Source organism: Pelobates fuscus, chromosome 7, assembly GCF_036172605.1.
Source record: "Pelobates fuscus isolate aPelFus1 chromosome 7, aPelFus1.pri, whole genome shotgun sequence".
Taxonomy (NCBI): Eukaryota; Metazoa; Chordata; class Amphibia; order Anura; family Pelobatidae; genus Pelobates; species Pelobates fuscus.
In genome coordinates this window covers 186,490,405-186,517,881 of record NC_086323.1, presented here as the reverse complement: position 1 = coordinate 186,517,881, position 27,477 = coordinate 186,490,405, and the positions used below count along the sequence as shown (strand labels likewise).

Below are 27,477 nucleotides of genomic sequence, written 5' to 3'. Positions count from 1 at the left end.
AATAAACTATTAAGTATTGGCCCCCTGTAAATTTTTATTGTGTAAATCAGCAAAAATGTTTGTCATGAACAGATAGAATATCTACTTTCAAAATGTGTATATTTTCCTATACTTGTTTAGAGCACTTCCTATACACCTTCCTACATCATATTTCACGGAAATACAAGCAGAAATATCCAAATTTAAATGGACTGTTGCAAGATCTTATGGATAAAGGAGGTTAAGGAGTACCCAACATTAGTTCGTACTTTCAGTGGTCGCATCTACTTTTCTAATATTTACTTTGACATAAAAGACTCTCTTAGACCTTACAACATCAACGACTTAATATGGCTCCTCAAACAAAACCACCCACAACTACGTTTGCTTTCTCCTTATCTTGATTTGGTCATTAAGACATTGGACAAACACAGACACCAACTCGGTACAGTAATGAAGGTGCCACCAGGGCCCCCTGGCCCACTGGGAAATTTCCAGGTGGGCCGACATACCTCCAGTGCCGACATACCTCCAGTGCAACCATAAGGGTACAATGACCCAGGGGGCACATTCACTGAGTGACTGGCATGAGGGGAGCACACAGCACCCAACACCCAGAGCACTGCTGTCTGAAAGTCAAGGCCTGAAATGTAGGCCGCACCCATCTAGCTCTGGCGTTTCTTATTAACTGATAGAGCTAAACTTTAATATTGGTCCCTCTAGAGAAATCCAGTCATTGCTTCTCCAGAGGGCACTGGTACTGTATCATGGTTTTCACCACACTAGGTACTGAAGTACAGGCCTCACACCGCGAGGCACACTGTCTCCACAATATAACGACCCTTTACAGGCCACTTTAAGCTCCACTTTAAGTATTTCTCTGTCAAAGGGTTCCAGATACCAACACTCTCCCAAGAGCTAAGGACACCGGGCATGTATCATGATGGTACCTGCACCAGGTACTGCATTAAAGGCCTCTCACACGAGGACTACATGACACATGATCACATGAGGACTACATGCCTTATCCCAGTACATGCTTTACTACTCTTGGGGTCAACGGGTAACCCATACCAAATACCTAGAACTTCCCACAATCATTCCGCACTATGTTTCTTTTTTGGGTGCTGGACCACTGCACTAATTATTCCATTCTGAGGATTTCAATCTTACTCTATTCTCTGACAGGAATTACTTAACATTTCCTACTATGGGGATTCAAAAATGTCCAAGCTGGGCTACATGTATATACGTTCTTTGTTGTTTTTTCTTTTTCTCTGATTTTATTTTCCATTTTTTCATTAGTAACACTGGCAGATATCCATAACTAATTAGGCCCACATAAGTCTATCCCACACTGCTGCATTAAAGTTCAGGAAAAGCAAATACAAACCCCAGTTGTGGCTGCAGTGATATAACTTCACCACACATACTATCTCCCCCATACAAATTGGAAAGGCCAATTGTGTCTCTACACATGTACTGTATATACATTGGTTGACTATTTTTTATTCCCATCACTTAAGCCTACTATTCAGTTTACCTCTGGAAAAGTGGCTAACTCCATTCTCCACTGTCCAACCACCACTGGACTTGATAGCACTGTGTTTTACCACAGTTCCTTGCCCCCCAAAACATAGCCCTAAGTGACCCAACTCTCCCATGGGCAAAGCTAGGGATATCATGTACTTCATTCTCTTTACTCCAGGTGGAGTAAAGAGAATTTACCTCTACCTCTTTACTCCACCTACCTAGGTGTGAACACGCCTGCTAGCGAAGCAAGGTCATGATACCCTTCAGTTATCCTGATGGTTATGCAAACGTTATGCCTTATCCTTTCACTCTTGATCTTTCTCTATTTGAGTATTCCTCTTCGTTCTTATTGCTTACTCAGACTCACTCACAATTTCTGTGCCACACCTTCCCACACTATACTTTTCATACAACATAACTCAACTCACATAGCCAACCACTTCTGCATTAAAAAACTGTTCATATACCCACAATCAGGGCCGGCCTTAAGCCTTTTCGATGACGTGCAAAATGTCACAGCTCTCCCTCCCTGTATAGTGTTTGTCAATAGATGTGTAGAGTTTGTATATGGGATTTATTAAATTAATAATTATTTAAAAACAACAATGCATTACCCCCTCCTTGTTATTTTGCATGGAGGGGGGCATGCTGATCTCTGGTGATTCAGTGTGCTGGCAATCTGGTCGACGCCTCCACCAGGGGCAAACTATGAGTAACTGTCTCATGAGCTCAGGCACTTACAGTGTCAGAGCTTTCCTGTGGTAGTCTGCGGCAGTGCTCTGACCAGAGCTCGGAAGACAGCTACATATTGCATTTTGTATGACAGAGCTCAGCTGTAATAAATCTCATAATACTATGATGAAATGTATGTGTGGTGTCTGTGTGTGATAGATGTGATGGCTGTATGTGATATGTATGCTATGTGTTGGCTGTGTGTAATATTTGTAATTGTTGTATAGACTGTGTGTAATATATGTGTATATTGGATGTGTGTGATATTTGTGATGGGTTTATTGGCTGTGTGTGATGGATATTTAATTCAGATAAAACAATGTAGGTAGGATCATGTGTGAATGCAGGTGTTTATTTTTTGTACATAGGTACAGACAGACAGCCACACATAAACAGGCACAGGCAGTCTCAAATACTGTTAAAGGTAGCCACATACACAAAGTTACAGGTAGTCAGTCACATACACAGGTACTGGCAGTCACACACATTTACAGGCAGACAGTCATACACACAGTAACAGACAGTAATACTCACACTGCTACAGGCAGTCGTATACACACTTACTGCTCCCCCACCTACCACCACTGTGTCCCCTGTTTCCCCAGCTACCACCAGTGTGCCCCCTACTCTCCCAGCTACCAACACAATAAATAAAACCAAACAGTTTCAAGTAACAAGCACAGCGTATTGCGATCGTACTGCGCTTCTTCTAAGTGCATATATATGTTTTTTTGTCCTTGCCTTTACATAATAGAGTTACAGAGGATTCTGTATACTATAATTTTTTTTTACCTGCACAATGATTTTGTCTTTATGCTTATATTAACAATCAAAAGCATGGCAATAATCCGTTTCATTCCTATTTGTTTCCTTTTTTTAACTTGTTTTGCACTCTCACCATAATGTTAACATATAGCTCCTACACCAATTACTCTTTACTAATAATATAAAATATTATATTAATAAATAATGATATGGGTTTTATATTCTGTTTTTTTATGTGTTTCATTAGACAATTACTTACTGTAACAATCAACACTTTTAGAATGATTGTATTTTAAAATCGCTGTTTACTGAATAAACCACATTTGTCTTATAGTTTCATTTACATTGGTGTTGCGGGCTAGAATGTTTGGTCACATGCATTGACCCTGTGAACATTTTTCCCTTTCTTGACAGAATGACTACCACTATGCCAATTATGCCAATGATTTATCTAACTTGCTAATAATCTTTCTGGGTAATCATTTCCTGTTTGTGTGCAGAACTTGTTTAGTCTATCTAATAGGAATTACCGTTGGAAGTTCTACGTATTTCTATGAGAACTTTTTTAACTCGTCCATAGAGCTTTCTACAGTGGTTTAACTGATTAGATTATAGATGCTAGAAAATTTTATTTTAACTAAAGTTTTACCCTACACTAAAAGCATTTAATGTCAGCCTCTGAGAAATCGAGCTCATAATCTGCAAAGCCATTTGCTATTTACTAAATGGAGTTGTGTTTACACTAGTATAGCAATGATACCTGTAATCGGCCAGCTATGGTTGCCCGTGTACAGTAGCAGGACACCAAAGAAAAAATAACTGGTTCCATCCTATATCCAGCAAGTAAGTATGGAAAGTACAAAGAGTGATTTGAAAATAGGATACAACATCCTATTGAGGAATATAACACATATCAATAAAACACACTTGAACACAGGATATGTCTGCATTATATAAGTCATCCTACATAGCATCCTGAATTTATAAACCTCTTGGCTTAGCCTCAGCTTCTTCTATCTGCTTATCCGTGGTTGATATGTATTGTCCACTTATTTATAACCATGACCAGGACACCACAACTTTCCAGATCAGTAGAAAAGGCTGTACCGTGTCTTTGGGATATCAGGAAAGCAGCCAAAGTCTGAGCTATAAAATGAGAGGGTTCTCAAATCTTTTAATAGACTTAGAAATGGTTAGCCCTAAATGTTAATAAGAAAGTCTCTAAATTATAAAACAAGATCTGCGGACCCCGCTCTTCCACTGAGAAGTGGAAATCCTCCTCCATTAGTAAAATCACATTGAAAACAAAGAGTGAGATCTATAGTTGTGTATAGAGAGTAATTCTGGGGCAAATTTCGAAAACTGAAGAACTCATTCTAGTAACCAGCTGAATTATCTTGTTTACAGCTTCACTTCTAGCTCCTTGTCACATAATCATTTTTAATGTTTTACATTTAGTGTTTATTATAATTATATCCTTTTACTGAGCAAACCAAGACAATATATGGTGATTTCAGGAAGAAATTTACGTTTATATTACATAAATAGTATTACAATTATTCTTTTCTCTTTTTTTTTTCTTTTTTTTAAGGAAGTTGCAAAACATCTAATTATTGTATTTTAATTCATTTATAGTCCGTGCATAATATGTTTCAAATAAAATACAATTAAACATTTGTTTTATCAAAAAGGATCTTCTTGTTTATTTTCGAAGGCTGCGGGCCAAGTCTAATTTATACACAGAAACCTAATTTATACACAATCACCTCTGCTGATTATTATTTACTGTACAAATCTTTTAATGAACATATGTTTTCTGTTCCCTAATCTAGAAAAAAAAATGAATTTATTTATAAAATCAAGGATGAATAACCAAGATGCCTTAGCAATATAGCCCACCGCAAACAGTTGAAGCTCCCGTTTACCCCCTGCAGCCCAGATGGTAATAATTAAGTGTTGGGGTGCAAGCATGATAAAATATGTCTTTGTATAAAAGCTATTTCTTGATGTTTAATTTAATGTGTCTTACAGGGATAATTAGGGCATTATTTTATCTTTAGCAGTTAAACAGGGTAAACCGTTCTCCTCCACTATGGTGCATGTATTTTATTTAAAACCAAGCTTTTATTGCTAGTGATACATTCAATGCAATGTTTCGTGCAAACCTTGTTCCTACATTTACTGGAATAGTTGAAAATGAAGACAAAATAAAATCCCAATTCTAAAAGAAAAAAACAAACAGTTTTCACTATGTGTCTAAGTGCATTGCTCTCCACTCTACAATAAATGGGATTTAGCTGAATTCATTTTTTTGTAGGCTTTTAGAATTACCTTCAGCTCTCCATGTGTGCTTTCTTGCATATTTCTGTCTCCCATCACAGTATAATGGAATTCTTGAAGCCCTGTGATGTGTGTGGCCTCTAACTGGTATATTTGCACAGTGCAAGCACGGCAGAGGATGACACTATTGGTGTATCCAAGATTATCAAACTCAAAGCCTCATATCCTTGATGACTGCAGAGGGCTGATGTGACATGTTAACCATTTGTCAGGGAGAGATAAGAGCCCCTGAACTGCTAGCTGACAATGAGTGAATGAGGCACAAGCGAACTGATGTTTAGGAAAGATAAGAAATGGGGTTACATTATCTTTCATGTAAATTTGTTGTGAAAAAAGGTTTTAAATGTAAATGTTAGAAAAAAATACTGAAAATGTGTATGTGTTTTGTTACTGGGCTGCAACATATGGGATTGTGATAAACTGTTAGAAAAGCAACATTTAGCAGCAGTGCACACTCCTGATACTTTCACAGGGTTTTTCTAGACAAAATCCAGAGAAAATGAATTCCAAGCACCATGGCAATTCTTATAAATAATAAAGCCAGGGTTGTGCAGCAGTGCAAGGGCTAATTATGTGCTGGCTGTTCTGTGCTTGTAGCAAGTTGCCACATAAAATAATATTCAAAAAACAAACACATTAATAAATAACACTTGATTGGGGGTGAGGTCAAAAGGACCCCCATATTACTATAAGAAAGATTAAAAAAATCTCCCTATGCCCCCATCTGCCATGTGACAGGTGTGGGCATATCTACTAAATGTTTAATACTTCGAGTGGGCAGCCATTGCTTCCCAGTCATTATAAAGGGCCACAGGGATGGGGCCTGATAAAAAACAGGAGACGACTAGACAATAAATAATTGAGGGGTGTACAGATCACTGTGCATGCCCCTACATCAACCATGGCAAGTGGCTGGGGGCTATTTAATAAAAGAAAGAAAGGAAATTTTTAAGTCCCCAATTTGCCCTTACAAATGTTCAGCAAGTGGGAGCTCTAATTGTTATTTTCTATGGAAGAACCTAATGATCTCTCTGGCCCCACCCACTGGTTGTGGCTGGGGGACCTAATTTTTATAAAAAAGGAAGTGGGGGGGGGGGGGGGAGGAGAATCTAGTGTCCTCCGAGGGCACCCTAAAACATAAACACCAATGTGGAATAAAAAGTATTCATGCCTTAGTTGAAGGTAAGTGTATCCAATGAATGCCACACCCATTGCCAGACAAAATATAACAAATCTCCATCCTCTTGCAGGACTTAACCGGGGTGGTCCAGTCCTGTGTTCATCGATATGTAAGAATATAGATATATCAGATACTTATATTGTTGCTAATCCATTGAAAACATTCTTCTTTATGGTTTTCATTTAAAAATACTACATTCTTTGCATGGAAAACAATATATTGGCACAAAGACTAGCACATAATTATGAAGGGCACTATACACTGCAATCAACACATTTTGAATAAACACACTTATTTTCTCATTCTTCACTGCACCGATCTTAAGCCCCGAAAAAAGCACACATATGGCTCACCAGCCACACGTATTGCCAGATTTGATTGGGGAAACTCTAGCTACACACAAAACTCTGAATCAACCAGACCGCCAAGAGTACAGGGTGATATCAGCAAGCTGGGCCTACTTGTGGCCTCAGACTATGCTCCCAGCGGTCTTCTAGATTTGGAGTGCCACCAAACAGTGGCGTCTCCAGGATTCATACTTAGCACATAAGGGGCAAGGGACAAAAAGTAAGGGGGCAGTTATAAAACATGTGTGTGTATATATATATATATATATATATATATATATATATATATATATATATATATAGAAGGCGTATGCCTGAAATTGTGGGAGGGATTTTATGCCCATTTAAACCCAGCAAATCCCCTTACTCACCTGTCTGCGACGATTTCGGAAATTCCCTCCCACCACACCCTCTTCATATATCATTATACCTGGGTGGGCCCTCTTTTGCAGGCCTAACCTCACGTCGGTTTCGGCACACCTCAACCGACTCTCATATATTAAAATTACACACAGTTTAATGTGCGCCCCTTCCATAATCCCGTACACAAATATATATATAGATAGATATATATATATTAAACGGTCTGCACTCACCTGGACATGCATACACTATAATGTATGCATGTTCAGGTGAGTGCAGCCCTCTTGGTTTCATTTATATATATTTATATATATTTGGGAGTCCAGGCCTTTCTGTCACAGGTGCCTCATTCCAGGACCCTATTTAGCCTTGACTAGCAGAGAGTCCAGTAAGGAAGTATTTTCCAAGTAAGTGGATTAATCTCATAAGAGCAAGCATTAGGCTACTAGAGTAGGACCTGCCAAGAATGGGGTACATTGACTTTGTGGCAGGCTTATGCAATATATGATCACATAATGTAACTAAACCTCCATTATTTTTTGCCTAGGTGAGGTGTTTTTAAATAAAACTATTACAATCTCTAAGATTTGAAATCATTGTTTAGTGAATAATGTGCTGGATTTTGTATTTTGAATGTATATATATTTATATATATATATAAACAGATACAAAATTGTATCTTGTAGTACCTTTTTATTGGACTAACATAATGTATTTTTTTTTATTTGACAATTTTTATTTTGTCAGAAGAGAACAGAAGGGGAAGAAGAGAAAGGGGAAGGTAGGTAATAATACGTTTTGTTCAATTGCATGTTACACAGGGAACGGTTACAAAACAGAAAAAAGGGGGCATCACTGTATGAAGCAGTCAAGCATTATATTGACAGTATAACAACATAGTTTCCACCTTGTAGCAACAATATACAGTTGCAAAAAAAAGTATGTGAACCCTTTGGAATTATATGGATTTCTGCAAAAATTGGTCATAAAATGTGATCATCATCTAAGTCACAACAATAGACAATCACAGTCTGCTTACACTAATAACACACAAAGAACGAAATGTTGACATGTTTTCATTGAACACACCATGTAAACATCACAGTGCAGGTGAAAAATGATATATCAATATATCCACATATCTACATGCAGACAGCCGTGCAGAATGGTGTTCATAGTAGCAGGGCCATTAGGGTTAAGTGGCTCTTCGGCCTTGCTATAGCGTGTGGGCGGTCGGTTGCGGCCGACGTGCCTGAAGGACGTTGCGGACCGACTAACAAGGTACAGTACCGGGTACATTACCAGATCTCCATGTTTGCCAAAGCTCCCAAGTTTTTCGGTAGAGTGTAGAGGGGGGGAAATAGGGACTTGTAGGAGGTCTCATAAATCCACTGCTTATGCAATTCCTCTAGTAGGCTTTGAGTGATGTCTTGGATTAGTGCGTGGACTTCAGTCCAGTAACTGAGTAGCCATGGACAGCTCCACCATATATGGTGCATCAAGCCCTCCTCTGTGTGACATATCCAACAAAGTGGTGAGGTGGAGGGAAAGATCTCATGTAGTCTGGTCGGCACTATGTACCAACGGTAAAATATTTTACGGTGCTGTTCAATGTGGGATGTCGATTTTAGTAATTTGAGTGGGTTGGTAAGAATAGTGTCTGAGGATTTGGTTGGCACTGTACAGCAAAGATCGCTCTCCCATTGTTGGGCATATTTGGTGGTGGAGAAATGGCTATAATTTGCTATGGAGCTAAGACACATGGAGAACGGTTTACAATGAGGCGATAATATTGCAGTTATACACATTTGTTCCCATGCAGTAATCCTATTTGCATCCCTGTCTAAGCAGCGTTTTGCTTCCCTGGACAGATAGGATTTTAGTTGGAGGTATGAGTACAGCGAGGACTGTGGGAGTGCATATTTATTGGCTAAGCTTGTGTAGTCAAGGAGTCTATTAGCAGTAAATAGGTGGTAAAGGTGTGTTGCGCCTTTGCGGTTCCACAGTACGGCATTGAATGTGGGGATGATGTAAGGTAGGGCCTTGAGGGGAGTTGTCAGATCTGAAACAACAACAGCATCTGGGGGGAAGCAAGGGTAGATCAGGTCTTAGATGTGACAGTGTCCAAAGCAAGTGCAGGATTTCATGAGTGCCCAATAGATCTCGCTCTAGTGAAACCCATTGTGGACTGGGCTCGGAGACCGTGTTGTGCGAGCAGTTTAGCGATAGCTTTGCATGTGTCAGCCATGTGTGTTTTCCTCCGACCTGTGGTGCGGGCGGTAGCATCTAGTGTCGGCAGTTGGATGAAATTAAAATCCCCACAAAGGATCAGGCCCCCTGTCTTAACTTCATCAATGGTTAGGAGAAGAGTTTGAAGGTAGTGTTTGGCTTCTGTGTTAGGAAAGTACGCTACTAATAGGGTATATAATGCGTTGTTGAACAGGCCCATAAGAATGATAAACCGGCCCTTAGGATCTATGAATTTTCTATGAAGTGTAAGAGACGTGCCTTTGTGAATGAAGATTGAGACTCCCTTAGTTTAGGTTTCAGAAAGGGCGTGGAACTGGGTCGGGTAGTGTCTGTTATATATAGACGTGTGTGATCTCTTTTAAAGTGGGTCTCCTGTACGCATTCAACATCTTTTCTCTCTTTCTTTAGGTCTCTAAGCAGGAAACTCCGTTTACCGGGGGTGTTGAGCCCCTTAACATTAAGGGTTGTGATTTTCAGAAAAGGTCGAGTGTAAATTTGCTTTGGGGAGGAAACAGGGGCCCAGTGTACCAGTGAGTGATGCGGTAGAGGGCAGTTGACTCCCGCTTTAGTGGTCAATGGTATGTCTGCAGGTTGTCGATATTGAGACCGGTGATGCAGGGAGGTACAGGGGGAGGGGTAACCAAAAAAGGGGGAAAAGGTCCCGCAACTGTAGGTGAAGTAACGCTCAGCAAATCTGAGCAGTAGTGTGATCTGGCTTATCCAGACCAACATGAGGTGGGGGGCGGCTTTGAGTGTCTCCATAACCTAGAGTCACTCTGGTCTTAGGGCCCAGTCGGGGCTACTGGGAAGCCTAAGGATAGGTGGGGTAGCAATGTGTGTGCGTTACATAAGTATATATGTGTGAAACGTTATAGTTGACCAGCTAGTACGTATTTGGGGTACCGGATATTTAAAAAAAAAAATGATGTAAGTGTAATGGTTATCGCCTCTGTGCTCTGCTGTGCACAGCTGTTATACGATCTGTTAAAGATCTTTGCGAATCGGGCAGTGTCAGATTCTAACCATAGAGGCTTAGTGTACAGATTGTTAGTCTAAACCATGTAAAAACATCAATAGAAATATAAACTTTGGAACATCTCACAGGCATATAATTTGCAGTTATATACAATACCCTACAGGCGAGGGCCTTCTGCCCTTAGGTGTGAGTCCATTCTGGCGTCAGTCTGGGGATTTTAGCCGGCGAGGATGCCAGGGGTCTTGGTATTGGTATACCCAAGTCCTGTAACTTGTGCAGGCCTTCAGTTTCTGTCGCCACGGCATGTATCACCCCTTGTTTCTGTATCAGCGGCTTCGCCGATATCCCCATCGGTAGCCAATGTCGTGACCAGGGACATCGATTTCCGAAACTGCAGCGTGGTGGCTGATAGGTCCGCGAAGACTTTGATGTTGGAGTATGGCTTGGGAAGGGTTGCATTCCTACAGGCCTTTGTGATGCGTTCTTTCACGGGGTAGAAATTAATGCGTGCAATAACATCCCTCGTGGTCGTAGTAGGTAGGTGGCTTGGTCTGCGCAGACGGTGGGCTCTGTCTATAACTAGGAGGTCAGGATGGGTAGCTGGGACTAATTCTTGGAACAGGTCAGTCAGGTATTTATTCAGTTCTGTGTTTTGAACTGATTCAGGTATTCCCCTGAAACAGAGGTTGTTCCTCCTGGATCTATCTTCCAGGTCTGCTACTTTATGTTTTGGGGTTTCTAATGAGGTCTCCAGTTCTTGTATCTTGTCCGCAAGGCTATTTTGAGTGAAGTCATCCATCAATTCTCCACGTGGGCCATCCTGCTAACTATCTCTAGGTGCGCCTTTCAGAAGGTCTGTGGTAAGCGTGTGGATCTGTACCTTTACGCTTGCCTGTAGTTTGTCAGACAGCTCTGCCATCAGGGTTCTCATCCCTATGACCGTCAGGGATCCCTCCTCTGAGGCTGAACTCGGTGAACTCGCCTGAGCATTGTTTGACGCCATCTTGGATCGGGCTTTCCCTGCCTTTCCCTGCTGGAGCTCGTGCGAAGAGGAAGGAGTTTTTTTCTGTTCTGGGGTCTTGCCTTTACTTCTTTGCAACATGGTGGAGGTAAGTACACAGTTTTTCGTCTGGTTGCTCATAATGCTGTTCATTTTAGCCCTTTAAGACCTGGGCTGCGGGAGCTTTACATGCGTGCGACCAGTCCCGTTGAGCTCCAAGCCACGCCCCCAGACTAACATAATATTTTAATGATACACTTTCGGGAGAACCTCCCTTTCTCAAGTCTAAAGCATTTTTGAGCAAGACGACACATAGAATTCAAGGTTGAGTTGTAATACAGGGCTTAAAGCGACATGAGTGCAGGTAAGACACAGGTTTGATAGAACATAAACACTATTCTCAAAGAGGGTCGTAAATACCGTATATACTCAAGTATAAGACGAGTTTTTCAGCACATTTTTTGTGCTGAAAAACCCCCACTCGTCTTATACTCGAGTCAGTTGTCTGTATTATGGCAATTTACATTGCCATAATACAGACATGGACCGGGGGCTGCCAGGAAGCTGTAACTTACCTTCACAGCAGCTCCTGTCAGCTCCTTTCTCTCTTCTCCGGTGCGTGCAGCTCCCAGGTCAGCTCCCTCTGCAACTCTCGCGAGAGCCGCGGGGTCAGAGCGTTGCCACGGGTTACCGTGCCAATGCTCCGCGCGGCCGCAAGAGTTGCAGAGGGAGCTGACCTGGGAGCTGCACGCACCGGAGAAGAGAGAAGGGAGCTGACAGGAGCTGCTGTGAAGGTAAGTTACAGCTTCCTGACAGCCCCCTCCTACAGCCCATCCACTGGAGCACCAGGGAGTGCGAGCCCCCCTCCCTGGCCAGCTAACAAGCAGGGAGGGGGGACGAAAACATATTAATAATAAAACAAATAATAATAAGAAAAAAAAATATTAAAATAATAACATAAAAAAATAATACAATTAATAATAAAATAAAATAAAAATAGTTACCTAAAAAAAAATAACATTAAAAAAAATATTAAAATAATAATTAAATCATAATTAATAAAATGCCCACCCCCCACCAATGCTCTGCACTCACACACACACACTGCACTCACACACACACACACACACTGCACTCACACATACACTGCACTGCATTCATTATATACACACTGCATTCATACACACTGCACTCACACACACTGCACTCACACACACTGCACTCACACACACTGCACTCATATACACACACTGCACTGTATTCATTATACACACACTGCACTCATACACACACACTGCACTCATACACACACTGCACTGCATTCATTATATACACACTGCATTCATACACATACTGCACTCATACACACACACTGCACTGCATTCATTATATACACACTGCATTCATACACACACACACACTGCACTCACACACACTGCACTCACACACACACACTGCACTCACACACACACTGCACTCACACACACACACTGCACTCACACACACACTGCACTCATACATACACACTGCATTCATACACACACTGCATACACACTGCACTCATACACACACTGCACTGCATTCATTGTACACACACTGCACGCATACACACACACTGCACTCATATACACACACTGCACTCCATTCATTATATACACACTGCACTCATACACACACACTGCATACACACACACTGCATTCATATACACACTGCATTCATTATATACACACACTGTAAATAAATATTCAGTTAATATAATTTTTTTAGGATCTAATTTTATTTAGAAATGTACCAGTAGCTGCTGCATTTCCCACCCTAGTCTTATACTCGAGTCAATAAGTTTTCCCAGTTTTTTGGGGTAAAATTAGGGGCCTCGGCTTATATTCGGGTCGGCTTATACTCGAGTATATACGGTACCTTGTGTTAGGATCACAGAGGGGGGAGAGAGAGGAAAAAAAAATAAGCAAACAGTGCACAAGATGGTGCTAGATGGGGAGAGTAAAAACGAAATAATTACTTTTCCTGATCAAGCATGGCAGCATTTACTCACAGGTTAGCTCCTCCCTTCACTGCAGAAAGGACAGGAAATAGAACTCTGAAACTGGTATAAATAGATCATCCCCCTTCCCACCAGGCAGTCTTTTTTCCTGACCTTCACAGTAGTTTGGAAGGAGTCTGCTTTTGCAGGCCTAGATTTTTCTTTTATGCTCACCAGGCAATATTTTTGTAGCCCTGCCAGGGCTCAGCCTCTAAGACCTGAAGACCCAGCAATGCACTATTGTAAAAGTGGCTAGCCTGGATACCCCCTTTAGTGACTGGGGGTCGGAACCAACTTCTGCCTTAGGGGATGAAAATGGTCCACTGCATGCCAGGGTTCAGCCTCTTATCCCTGAAGAGCAAAAACAGGCCAGCCTGGGTACCCCCTCCGGGGATGAATGTGATCTACTGCCTACATTAAGCCATGCCAGGGTTCAGCCTCTTATCCCTGAAGACCCAGCAACCAGCACATCTGTAAGAGTTGCCAACCAGGGTACCTCCTTCAGCAACCAGGGGTCTGACCTATCTCTCTCTCTGAGGTGATGACAGCTGTCCACTGCATTCATGAGGCCCAGCCGTGTCTAAGCCTTTATCCCTGAAGACCGAGTAAACAGCACTTCCATAAGGTGACTACCTGGGTATTCCTATTCTATGTATTACACCTTGTCTGGGGTTTGGTTTACACCTTCTCCCACTGGTGATGACAAATGGCATTTGGGGTACAGATGGAAGCCTATAGTTTAAACATATAAATATGGGTGGAAAAATCTACCCTAGATGAGTGGAGAAAATGATATAGTGGATAGATGACTAAAGGAAAAAATAAATAAAAAATAAATATATCATAGGAAGAGGATCTCAACTGGTAAAAGAGCTTCCCATTAAAGCTCTGAAACAATTTAACTGATATAGAAAGGGAATAACACCCTAAGCGTACCAGGAGATCTTCTAATTTAAAAAAAAAAAGGGGGGGGGGGGAGTCTACGATAACTACAATAAGTATTGTAAAATGTGTGTATACAGATCTAGAAGCACAGAAAAAAGAGAAGAAAGAAACAAGAAGAAAGAGAGAAAAAAACGGGGAAACAAGAAAAGAGAAAAAGACACAGGAATTGCATATATGCACAGTGGTACTGGCCCCAAAATATATTCAATACGTTCAAAACAGACTGGGTTGAGATGGAGTGTCTAAACGTATCCCAATCGACAGATATAGTCTCTGTAATTTGTAGATAGGTCCAAAAATTGCTAAAAATCCTTGAAAAATTGAGGTAAAGTCTGTATAAATAAATGTAATAATGAATACAGACTGCCCGTATTCAAAATAGACAGATGTAATCTCTATAATAAATAAATAGATCCAAAATATTCGAAATCCTTAGAGAAGTGAGGTAAAATCTGTATAGATAAATATAACAGTGGGTACAGACTGCCAGTAACGAAATACAAATACGTACCAGCTACACTGTATCACTATCTGTAATACTATATCTGCATGGTAACAAACATATACAGAAATGCAATCATATGTCATCCAGCAGGGGCTTCTGATCACATACTAGGTCACTGACATCTAGAGTGATAAAGTACATGTCCTCTGGTACTTGGTAAATACAGCAAACACCCAGCGTATGAATAAAAAATATATATCAAATTTATTTTCACAGCATCATCAATTATAAAAGTAAAAAAAAAAATAAAAAAAAAATAAGTAAGTAAAATGTTAAATCAAATAGATATATTTACAAAGTCCTTGGGAATAAGCAGAATCCGGATAAGTGGTTACTCACTAGACCTCTGGCTGGTCAAGAGGTAGCAGTAAAAAGAAAAGCCGAGAAGATAGTTGTCCAAATCTTCGCGTGCGTCTCACTTTGTCTCGATCTGCGTTCCACTGGGTCTCGGTGAAATTGCGGCTCCTGACGTAAATTGCCTTACGCGTTTCGTGACTAAATGATGTCACTTCTTCAGAGGCTATAGTTTAAACAGTTTAGGCTGTCAGTTGTTCAAATCCCCATTTTGCCGCTGAAACACAGGCCTGCAGCTGTTCAAGTAAGTGCATTAGTAATTTAGATTAAAACTAGTATAGGCACCTGGGTCTCTGTTCTTTGAGTCCCTCCCAGCTGCTTACAGTAGGCTTCCTTCTAACAAATAGGTCACATTTAGGAGGTTTGTGTGGTGAGCATCTAGGTAAGTTTATACATGAAAGGATGCTTGGTGCAAAAGAGTGCTGATAATGCAAGGAGGCATTGTGAGCAAAAGAGTGCTAATAATGGATATCCTGGCTGTATAAAGTCTGCTGGAATTCCACAGTCCTGAAGACAGAGAAATATCCAAGGAAAGAGAACTTTCCTGGATGACTGGTTGAAGTACACACATGTATATGACCGGTTTTAAAACCTAATTCTACACAACTCCACACACACACACACTTGTTTATCAAGGCATGTGGCATTGGTTGCTGTTATCTGTGCATTACGACAAATAAGCAGGCTTTTTCAGACAGTGGAAGAATGTACTGCACAGGAGACCACTGGGCCTCAGTATCTGTACATGATCTGGTTTCTGGTACAGGATCAGTATGTTTCTACTATATGCTCTATGTATGAATTGGTCTGAAGACTCAGTCTCAGTGTGTGTCCAGTATATGCTCTATGATTTAGTTTCTATGAGGACACGGCCTCAGTATATGTATCCACTATATGCTGTATGGATGAGTTACTGTGAGGACACTGCCTCAGTATAAGTATTACCTATATACTGTATGTATGAGTTACTATATGAGATCAACACCTCAGTATATGTATCCACTATAGCAGGGCCGGACTGGGAAAAAAATTCGGCCCGGGCATTTTTTTACCACAGCGGCCCACTAAGAAGGGGGCGGGGCAGAGAGGGTGTGTTTTGTCATCACCAATGACAAACACGCCCCCTCTCAAAGTGAGCATGTTGGTTCAATGCTCTTCCAGGGCAGACCATGCGCAGAGCTCTGCTGAAGAGCTCTAGCATGAGAAAAAGGCCCTGCATTTGTTCTGCACAGCGCAAGCAAATTTAATAACATGCTTGCACTGTGTTTCCTTGCAACTTGTCTCTGGTGTCTCTATAAATGGATACCAGAAGACAAAAATGCCAGGAAAGAGTATTGTGCATGTGTTTGGAGCCTGCTTGTGGTATTGTGTGTGTGCAGAGTGAGCTGATTGTGGTGTGGTATTGTGTTATAAGGTCGGTTTTAGGCATGTTGTGTTTGTGGTGTAATGTAATGCATATGTGGCTAGGGGGTGTAGAGAATGTGTATAGGGGATGTAGCAAGAGTGTGCATGCAGGCTATAGTGTGTGTGTGTATAAGTGATGTAGTGTTTGTAGAGAGTGTGTGTTTAGGAGTGTAGTATGTGTTTGCTTACAAGGAATCTAGTGTGTGTGTGTGTGTGTGTGTGTGTGTATATATATATAAATATGTTTGGAAGTATTGTGTATGTGTGTGGTGCAGTGTGTCGGGGGGGTTCTGTGTGTATGTGAGGGGTGCAGTATGTGTGTGTGAGGTGTGATGTGTGTGAGGGTGCTGTGTGTTTGGGTGCTGTGTGTGATTGATTTGTGTGAGGGTGCTGTGTGATGTGTGTGTGGGTGAGTGCTGTGGATGATGTGTGTGTGAGAGTGCTGTGTGTGACGTGTGTGTGAGAGAGTGCTGTGTGTGATGTGTGTGTGAGAGTGCTGAGGATGATGTGTGAGAGTGCTGAGGATGATGTGTGTGAGTGCTGGGTGTGATGTGTGTGAGTGCTGGGTGTGATGTGTGTGAGTGCTGAGTGTAATGTGTGTGAGTGCTGAGTGTAATGTGTGTGAGAGTGCAGATGTGAGAGTGCTGTGGATGATGTGTGTGAGAGTGAGTGTGATGTGTGTGAGAGTGCTGAGTGTGATATGTGTGAGAGTGCTGGGAATGATGTGTGTGAGAGTGCTGTGGGTGATGTGTGTGAGTGCAGATGTGAGAGTGCTGTGGATGATGTGTGTGAGAGTGCTGTGTGTGAGAGTGCTGTGGATGATGTGTGTGAGAGTGCTGAGTGTGAGAGTGCTGTGTGTGTGAGTGCTGAGTGTGATGTGTGTGAGAGTGCTGAGTGTGAGAGTGCTGTGGATGATGTGTGTGAGTGCTGAGTGTGATGTGTGTGAGAGTGCTGGGAATGATGTGTGTGAGAGTGCTGAGTGTGAAAGTGCTGTGGGTGATGTGTGTGAGAGTGCTGTGGATGATGTGTGTGAGAGTGCTGAGTGTGAGAGTGCTGTGTGTGTGAGTGCTGAGTGTGATGTGTGTGAGAGTGCTCTGTATACATGTTAGAAGGGATTGTGTGTGTGGGGGGGGTAAATAAAAACAAAAAAAACATAAGTAAGCATTATGTCCCCCCCTCCTTACCTTTTAGCCTGTGAGGGGGGGACCGGCATGCAGGTGAGTGGGAGGGGGGGGACCGGCATGCAGGTGAGTGGGATGGGGGGACCGGCATGCAGGTGAGTGGGACGGGGGGACCGGCATGCAGGTGAGTGGGAGGGGGGGACCGGCATGGTGCACCTTCCCTGGTGGTCCAGCGGTGAGTGAACTCTAGCCTGCGGGCTAGAGTTCACTCTCGCGAGATCCGGTCGTTGCCATGGCAACGCTCCGGATCTCGCGAGAGGAACCCGGCGGAGCTGCAAGATAGAGCTTCGCCGGGTTCCTCTGCTGGCAGGCTGGCTCCTTCTCTCTCCCCGCCGGCGGCCGCCTTTGATAGAATGTGGGCTGGTGAGGGAGATCTTTGATCTCCCCACCGGCCCTCCATGGAATACAGCGGGGCCGGCGCTCAGATAGTGCCGGCCCTGCATAGACCGGCAGGGGAGATCCTGGGACCTTCCCCTGCCGGCCTCGGCCCATGGCCACCGCGGCCCACCGGGCATTTGCCCGGTGTGCCCGATGGCCAGTCCGGGCCTGCACTATAGGCACTATGTATGAGTTGCAATGAGGACGCTGCCTCAGTATATGAATGCACTAAATGCTCTATGTATGAGTCACTATGAGGACACAGCGTCAGCATATGTAGCCACTATATTGTCTATGTATGAGTTACTATGAGGATACAGCGTCAGTGTTCTCTATGTGCTCTCTGAGTTGCTGTGAAAACACAGCCTCAGTATATGTCCTCTACATGCTCTATATGTAAGTTGGTGTGGAGACATTGCTTCAGTGTATCTGTTCACTATATGCTTGATGTATTAGTGGAAACACAATATATGTGAATGATATAAGACACATCCTCTATATATAAGTCCAAGCTAATACAAGTTCTGTGTGTGGGTTGCTGTTAGTTGCAACCGCAGTATATGTGAGTGGTATAATCTGTGCATGACGTTCTGTGAACACACAACCTCAATTTATCTCCCTCATATAATCTTAATATGTGTACAGGCATAGTGTCACTGTATATAGCAGAGGTAGGCTATGTATGATTACTGTTTGAACAGACTCAGTATATAATATCTCTATGTATAAGGTGCTGTTAAGAAACACCCACAATGTATGTGATTAGTATATTCTGTATGCAGGTTGGTATTATATAACCGCAATTTATACATAGCCTTAGTAAATTTAATATATGCAACTGATCTAAGGTCTGTTTTTGCGCTAAAATGTAATACAGTGGGTCCTCGGTTTACGAATTTAATGCGTTCTCCGGGACGTTTCTTATTGCAAAACATTTGTAAACCGAAACGCGGTTTCCCATAGGAATGCATTGAAAACCAATTAATCTGTTCTGGAGGTCAGAAAAAGGTCAAAATGAGCTGGCATGGAAACCAACCCACAATGCAGAACACACAATAATAGACATGCCTAAGCTCAGCTCCCTACCTTTCCACAGTTTGAGGAATGCACCAAAAAGTCCCAAAACAACTGCAAACAATTTCCAGAATGGCTCCAGAAATCGACGCAAAAGCCGCTCCAACACCTCTACACTCAACACCACGTGCTACCCACAGGCCCAGCATGCAGGGGGCGGTGCTATAAACCTCCCAGGTGCAATGCATCCTGGGGAAACTTGCTTTCTATTGCGAAAAAAAAAATTGTAAACCGAGGCATTGTGGATTTTCAATTGTAAACCGAAAATTATGTTAACCGAGGCATTTGTAAACCGAGGTCCCACTGTATAGCCCGATTCTACCAAAAACAAATGCACTGTTGCACTGGGTAAGTAACTTGCATACTGTGGATTTCTATTTCAGTTCTTTAAATGAAGTAGATACTTTTTATTAAATTTTTATCTCAATGCTCTGGAATTGGTTTAACATATTCTTTAGAACAAAGTACATTTCCTTAAAGCATAATCTAAGTTGGAGAATGTGGCGAAACCGACCTCGCCACGTGTCCTTGGAGGGGGCTGATTGCCCGCCTCTTGCCTTTGGACTATGGACCAGACTTTATGGGACTGTGATACCCCAGATAGCCATACCATGGAGCCTATTCATATAATGAAAGACTATGGGAAAGACTTTAGCTCCATGGCAATTGTACTGTGTGAGTAGGATCTGCGCGCTATTCGGTAGTTTTGTGCGTGCAGATCCCAGCTATCTGGGGATAGGTGAAATGTCTGTGTGTTATGTGTAAATGTGACTTTATGTATTTTAAAGTGTTTTATGTCGTTTTGCAACCATGTGGTTAATGGAGTCTGCCTTTAGTCCTGGGTAATTGGATTACTTCTCCAATTAACTCCAGGGCAGAAGGGAGGAAACCAGGGTGCATTGTGGGGATGTTTTTCTGCCAGCCAGAAAGGAACAAAAGATACTTTTAGTAACTTTTGAACCCCTGGTCGGATTCATGCCATTTTTTAATATGTTGTTCCCCTGAATGGATTGATTGTGGATATGTATTTTTATGTGAATGTGATGTATGGTTTTAAAGTTATGAAAGTTGTGTAAAAGTATATTTTACACTGTATGCATAATGGGATTATGTGTCACACTAAGGGGAGGGGATGTGTGGGAGGTAACATCTATGTCATTGGTTCTTTTATGCCTCCCCCTAGGTGTGGCCTGTATGTGTGAGTTGGAAATAAAAGCCAGGCTGGATGAGCCAGTCCAGAGTTCCTGTTTTACCCTCAAAGTGATGTGTCGTCTCATTATTGGGGGAAGGATTTATTGTATGCTGTTCCAGTTGACTGCTAGGAGTACAAGCCTATTCGTATGGTTCCTATTCAATGGTCTACAGCATTCATACGCTTGGGAGAATTTAAAGGTTTCTCGGATTCGGTGATTATGGTGTCTGCCAGAGTGCTTGGAGTCCTCAGGAAGCACTAGGAGCATCCATTAACGGAGGTACCAAGTCGGGGTGCCAGGTGATCCGTTACAGAGAATGTACTAATTTTTATATTCAGTATTCTCTTTTATCCCTGGGGGACCTGGAAGTTTGGCAATCCCTTTGGGATATGTCAGGGGTGGCATGCTTTTGGTTCTTAAGGTGTTAATCAGAATTTCCTCACAGATTCCCCTTTTGTGAAGGGGAACATTATAATTTCCTTTCTGCAATAAAGGTATTCCTTTAGACTCATATGCTCCAGGTAACTTTGGTGCTGTGTATTGCAAGTATTTTATTTATTTCAATATTTATTTATTTAATTTTTTTAACAAATACAATTTACCGTATATACTCGAGTATAAGCCGAGTTTTTCAGCACATTTTTTGTGCTGAAAAACCCCAACTCGGCTTATACTCGAGTCAGAGTCTGTATTATGGCAATTTACATTGCCATAATACAGACCGGGGAAGAGGGGGGCTGGCAGAGCTGTACTTACCTGTCCTGCAGCTCCTGTCAGCTCTCTCCTCCTCCGCGCCGTCCGTTCAGCATCTCGGTCAGCTCCCAGTGTAAGTCTCCCGAGAGCCGCAGATTTAGGATCTAATTTTATTTAGAAATTTACCAGTAGCTGCTGCATTTCCCACCCTAGTCTTATACTCGAGTCAATAAGTTTTCCCAGTTTTTTGGGGTAAAATTAGGGGCCTCGGCTTATATTCGGGTCGGCTTATACTCGAGTATATACGGTATATCAATTTACATTTAAATATTCAGTCACTCAAACACAAATACATAATGATTCACATTACATTTAAATGTACTACATTCATATCGGGGGGTTCCAAGGATAAAACTTTTACAAATTCAGAATATCAAGTATCTTTTAACTTCAAGTTCAGGGTAGATAGTTGACAATTTGTTTAGCCATTTAACATTTTTTTTTATTTGAGAAATATGATTTATCGTAAGCAATTTTTCCATATTCAATTGTGTTTTAATTTGAAAGAGTATATGTTGTTTTTGAAAAGGTAAGGAGAACCTCCAAGTTCTGGCTATTACATAATTTCGTGATTTTAAATTCCAGTTTACATGTACCGTATATACTCGAGTATAAGCCGACCCGCATATATGCCGAGGCCCCTAATTTTACCCCAAAAAACTGGGAAAACGTATTGACTCGAGTATAAGACTAGGGTGGGAAATGCAGCAGCTACTGGTAAATTTCTAAATAAAATAAGATCCTAAAAAAATTATATTAATTGAATATTATTTACATTGTGTGTATATAATGAATGCAGTGTGTGTGTATGAGTGCAGTGTGTGTATAAATGCAGTGTGTGTATGAGTGCAGTGTGTGTGTATGAGTGCAGTGTGTGTGTATGAATGCAGTGTGTGTATGAATGCAGTGTGTGTATGAATGCAGTGTGTGTGTGAGTGCAGTGTGTGTATGAGTGCAGTGTGTATATGAGTGCAGTGTGTGTGTATGAATGCAGTGTGTGTGTATGAATGCAGTGTGTGTGTATGTTTCTTATCACAGTTTAACCATAGATAGTACTCCAAATTCCTTGTTTTAGTTGCTTCTGCTTCAATAATGTACCAAGGGTCTACATTCACATGTTGCTCATGTCCACCTTGTTTTATCTTTTTAGAGAGTGTCTTTAATCTGATCCTGGGCTTTTTATTCTTCCAGATATAAGAAGAAAAACTGTCTTGAATCAAATCTAGCAAGCTCTTCGAAATTTTGAGAGGAATCATTGCAAATAAATAGGACCATTTGGGTACTATATATGCGTTTACAACATTTGTTTGCACATTTCTCCATGATTTTAATGTTTTATTAGTATATTTTAATAATTCCAATACATTCAATTCCATTGTGTTTTCCACTCTAGCTGGAATTAAAACTCCTAAATGATTTATTACTTTTTTAGTCCAAATAAAATTATATTCCTTTCTCAATTTTTCTACTATCGATTTATCCATATTTTTATACATTTCCGTGGATTTTAGTGTATTTAATTTATAATTTGAAACCAAAGCATATTTATTAATTTCTTTCATTAATTCTGGTAGAGATTGTTCAGGAGAAGTCATTATAATTGTAGTATCGTCCGCATATAGCGAAATTTTGATTTCCCTTACAGCGGTATGAAATGCTTTAGTTATCCCTTATATTAATTGCTAATGGTTCCAATGATAACATATATAGCAGAGGTGACAAAGGGCACCCCTGCCTTGTACCATTCTTTAATTCAAACCACTCTGCGCATATATTGGTTCCAACAGTCCTTGCTGATGGAACCGAATAAAGTGCCATAATGGCGTTAAAAATCATACCACTAAATCCGTATTCCTCCAGAAGGCTCATTATATATCCCCAGCCGGCCCTGTCAAACGCCTTCTCTGCATCTAATGACAGGGTCAGCAGGGGAATCTGCCTCTTTCCTGATTGATCTAATATATCCAAAATTGTCCTAGCACTATTGGTTGTAGACCTTCTCGGTGTAAAACCGGTTTGGTCTGTATGTATTATTTTGGGGATAATATTTTTCAGTCTTTCGGCAATAATTGAAGCATATAATTTAACATCGACATTGATTAGTGAAATTGGTCTGTAATTTTCTACATATCTACTATCTTTACCTGATTTTACAATGGGAAGAATACTCGATTGGAGTAAATCTTTAGGAATTTTGTTATTTAATGCAAACTCATTAAAAAAATCTGTAAGGGGTTTAATCAGTATGGATTTCATCATTTTAGTATCAGTATGGATCTTCTTCTAAAATCTTCATAATTTTTGTATCAGTTAAATACTTTTGTATTTCTATATTTTTTGGTTTTAAATTTAAATTATATAGTTCCTGATAGAATTTATTAAATTTTTGTCCAATTTGTTCTGGAGAGGTATAGATCATGTGATCATCCTCGCGTTTTTCTACTCTGTTTCTAGATCTCTGATTTTGCAGTTTCCTAGTTAAGTTTTTATTTGCATGATTCCCCGTATAGTAAGTATTTAATTTCAATTTATTTATATTTATTTTTATTTTTTCTTCTTTTTTTGCATTAATTACATTTTATAAATTATTTAATTTTATTTTTCTTTCTTGTGTTGGTTGCAATGTATTAAATTTAGAACGATTATAATAAGCCATGTGTAAATCTGTTAATGTTTTCCCTGTTCTTTCCGTTTGTATATGATCCATTTTGATTATATAACCCCTCTGTGAGCGCACCAGTTTATAGTGTGTGAAGTCTCATTAGGGTTATTTTCCTCAAAAAACTATTTTAAAAGATTTGATAACTCCTTTTTATTTATGTCGTTTTTAATTAACTTATCCTTTAATCTCCAATAGGTCATTGGATATCTGTGGGGCGTATAGGTCATACATTTTACAGAGAGTCGTCAATTTCTTTTATATTGTTTTATAGTTCTATTATCACTCCTTGGGTTGCCCTGTGATATTTTATCTAACTTGGGGTCCATTACGCAATTAAAATCCCCGGCTACAATCAATGTACCTTTCATTATGTTCTGTACCCTATTCATTATCTTGGGTAACATTGAAACCGGATCCACTTTTTGTAAATATATATATATATATATATATATATATATATATATATATATATATATATATATATATATATATATATATAGGGAATCTTTTCTATTTCGCACACCAAAATTAGATATCTGGCAAATTCATCAGATTCCTGATATTTTTTGTTTTTTAATTTTAATTCTTTATGTTTGTTGTGGAAAAGTTTCCACTAGTTTTGGTGGTAACATACAATCATCCAATACAAAAGGATAAAAGGCAAACTTAACATCGGTTAATAATATACATGAGTCATTCTTGGTTAAGCGCTCTAGCATCCTCCTAATAAAACGAACCCCTTGAGAAAACAATAAGCACACAGGTCTGTATATCGTGCATGCCACTCATACGGGCTCGAGATGTACAATATGCTATGGCATTTTAGCAGCCCACAAGGGCTTAAGATTAGCGGGTTGGTACTGCACGCTAGTAGCTCCAATGGGTTTAAGGTGTACACTATGGTATAGCACGCTAATGGCTGATGAGGGCTTAAGATTAATAAAATTGGTATAACGTGCCAGTTGCTCAATCAGGCTTAAAGTGTGCAGCTTGGTATATCAAGCTGATATCTCATGAGGGTTTAAGATTAACTATTCGGTTCAACATGCTAGCAGCTCAGGCGGGCCCAATACGAACGTATGGTATAACACGCTGGCCGCCTATGTGGGGTTAAAACATACTGGCCGCTCATGTGAGTTTAAAAATAAACACTTTGGTACTTCCTGTTGATAGCTCTTGTAACGTTAAAGGTATAGCGTATTGATTGAGCAATGTAGCACCTCGTGTGGGGTCATGATAAACACATTGGTAACATTTGTTAATAGTTCTTGTGAAGTTAAAATGTACACATTGGCAGACCACGTTAGTGTGTCGCGTGGAGTTAAAGTACGCTCAGTGATATCGCCTGTTCGTAACTCTAGTGTAGTGAAAGTGAGTGCATTGGTAGAGCATGTTAGCTACGCTTGTGGAGTTAAAATAGACTCGTGGACAGCACAAGTTAGCAACTCATGTGGAGTTGTAAAAAATACTTCTATGGTATGTTTTAGTTACTCAAATGGAGGTAAAATGATCCCATTAGAGGAGCATGTTGGTAACTCTTGTGGGGTGAAGATAAGCACCTTGGTAATATATGTGAACAACTCTTGTGAAGTTAGAATATTTACATTGGTAGACCTCTTCAGCGATTCACGTGAAGTTGACATAAAGCCATTGTTATTTCATGTTAGCAACTCTAGTGGAGTCAAAATTAACACATTGGGAAGAAACAAACAAAAAGGGGGGAGTATAATAAAAACAGGGGTAAATGACAAGATAGATACTTGAGGGACTGTGAAGAGCCTGGTTCACCCAAGTGTCTCCAACCTGCCCAGTAGGCAGGCGTATGTTCAGTTCTCTAGCGTTCTCACAGTCCTATGGAGGGTTCTGGAGACGTGGACTTCTCTATGCCCCTGTCCCCTCGGAGCCTCTCTCCTGTGCTGCTATGTCGCTGGTGGTGCTGGGGGTCTTGCTTCTCCCCTGTCCAGGGAGTCCGGGCTTAGGGAGTTGGAGCTCCTGTAGGAAGTCCGTAGGGTCTTCCTCTGCTGACAGCGAAAGAACTCTGTCCCCGTGTGGCACCACCAGTGTGCCAGACGTCCCCCATCTGTATCTAATACCGTGGTCTCTCAGCTGCCGTGTGATTGGCATGAATCCTCTCCTGCGTTGCAAATGGTAAGTCATCAAATACTTTGATGTGGAGGTTATCCACCGTGGTGGTGGGCGTCTTCCTTGATTGTGCCATAATTGCCGCTTTTACCGCTATGTCTTGGGTGAGTGCGATAATGTCCCTGGGGGCGTCTGTGGGGGCGGCCACGGCCTTCTGGATCCTGAATGCCGCTGTAATTGGCCATGTTTCGCCGTTTTTCTTTGCTCCCATCGCCTATTGTTTCCATGCTCTGCGGATCCGGACATTTCTCTTGCGGTGCCTGGCTTCCATCGCGGTCACCGTGCGGGTAAGTCGTAGGAGTTGCTGGTCAGGGAGGTCACTTGGCTTTGGGTCTCAGCAATAGAATGTCTCTGTCCCCTTCTCTAGTATCCACTGCTCCCAGACGTGCTGTGACACCGGTCATCTCAGACCGCACCTCGTCCAGATCCGACTTCCATACCCTCCGTAGGTCTAGTAATAGCTTTCTAATATCGCCTTTTGTAGTGGGCGAGTCGTCAGAGTCGGAGTCTTCCGTCTGGTACACTGCGTTGGTGGTCTGTATGGTCGGGGGGCCCCTTTCTTGGGCCGATGCCTCCGAGTCACTGGAGCTTTGGTTACCACCCTGCGCCATCTTAGTCTGTGTCTGCTTTTGCGGCCTATTGAAGGACCGTCTGATGTCAGGCGTGTATGAGCCCTCCAGGCAGGTTAGTTTCTTATGTTTTCGCCCCATCTTGATGTCGGGGGTATCTGGATCAGTATTAGGCTGGTTTTCTGGTCCGTTTGCTGTAAATTCGTGGAAATTTGTCGTTTAAAACAGTGTGTTCAGCCGGAGCTCCACACCAACGCGTTTCTTTAGCTGCTCAGCTAGCCACGCCCCCAGATTCCTGATATTTAATATCTACTTCAATCTTTCTAGAGAACAATACTTTTCTTTTTTATTTAAAGATGCTTGTTTGATTAGAGTGAATCTATCTCCTCCCCAATTCTGCTGAATATTTTGTAACCAATGTGTAGAAAACTGATTTGAATATTTTCTTGTATTAACGAATGATATAACCTGTTTCTTATAACAACAGCGTTCAACCCCTGAACATTTACCAACATTATCCTGAACATTTAAGCCAACCAATATTCAACAAACCCTCTCCCCCTTCTTCAAGTACAATTACGCAAAAAACATTTAAAACATTCATATCAGGCTGCCAGACCCAAGAATAGTCTGCAGTCCTGAACCATACATAACCTTTTTGGGACATCCTTCCTCTTTTATCTTTGTAACTATTTTAGTTACAGAGAAAACTGTAGTGTTTCTACAGAAAGTGGGGCATACCTTGAATGGAGTGGATAAATGAAGGTGCCTCTATGTTGTATTATCCTTATTTATATCTCATTAACCACGTAA

At 41.2% G+C, this 27,477-nt stretch overlaps 1 protein-coding gene across 1 annotated transcript in view; it reads right to left on the bottom strand.

The window, feature by feature from the left end:
• Positions 1–5,532, bottom strand: part of LOC134568894 (platelet glycoprotein IX-like) — a 42,460-nt gene extending 36,928 nt beyond the window's left edge. Inside the window, exon 1 of the mRNA XM_063427595.1 lies at positions 5,341–5,532. The gene's annotated coding sequence lies outside the window, so the exon portion shown is untranslated. The remainder of the gene's footprint in view (positions 1–5,340) is intronic.
• Between the last annotated feature and the right edge of the window lie 21,945 nt (positions 5,533–27,477).